Here is a 1,102-nt window from a genome sequence, read left to right on the forward strand (position 1 = left end):
AATTGCTAAGTCATGGAACCAACCCAAATGCCCCCGTATGGAGGAATGGATTGAAAAACTGTGGCACATATACTCTATGGAATACTACTCAGCCATAAAAAAAAAACCCTGGTTTTTGACAGAAAATGGAAAAATATGGAAGATTTACTGCTGAGTGAGGCAAGCCAGCTGTGAAGGAGAGACATTGTATGCCCCTACTTAACATAAACCGAATGTCTATGACTGAAACTGATTGACTAACAGTTGTACAAACACAAGAGATGGGTGTGGATGTCAGATGAGGTGTATGTAGAGGAGTGGGGCCTAACGAAGGACATTTGGAGAAGGGATACAGAGGTAGAGCATTGACGGGATGGGGAGGTGTGGTGTTATCGGTTGAAGATATTTTGATCAACAGGACTGGGGAGAAATGTTCACATGTTGAAATGCTCACATTGTAAGCTAAACAATGTGATTGAATGTATATACAAAAAGAAATAAATTAAATTAAAAAAAATTTTAAAGAAAAACAATGCAAATGAGGAAAGAATGGGAAAATATATTCAAAGTGTTAAGGGAAAAGCAATTTCAGCCAAGAATACTGTATCCGGCAAGATTATCTTTCATGTGGAAGAAAAGACAAGAATATTCTCAGGTAAACAAAACCTGAAAGAATTTACCAGCACCAGACCAGATCTCAAAGACGTTCTCAAGGGAGGGCTATATCAGGAAAATTAAATACAAACACACGGAAATAAGAGTTCAAAAACTAAGAAAGTGGCCAACTTAATGGTAGGGACAAGTCTGGAGTTGAATATTATATCCCAGAATTTAATCGCGAAAATTGAACCACAACAGAAGATAAAGTACATGAGACTGAATTGGTGAAGTATAATTTTATGACTTTTGACTAAAACTATGCTGATTTTCTTGTAGAGTTTGTTACCTGGTTGTAAGGATTTGTGTCCTGTCTTGAGATATGGATAAGTTTATGTACCTACCATTTGAACAGAATCCTAAGCTGTTTCCTGGTTTTAAGTTTTAAGTAAGGTTCCTTAGCATTTCTTTGATTTAAATTAAAACTGGTTTTCTTTTTTTTTTTCTTTTTTTTTTTTTTTTTGTG

This window comes from Tupaia chinensis, unplaced genomic scaffold (genome assembly GCF_000334495.1).
Source record: "Tupaia chinensis unplaced genomic scaffold, TupChi_1.0 Scaffold000067_2, whole genome shotgun sequence".
Taxonomy (NCBI): domain Eukaryota; kingdom Metazoa; phylum Chordata; class Mammalia; order Scandentia; family Tupaiidae; genus Tupaia; species Tupaia belangeri.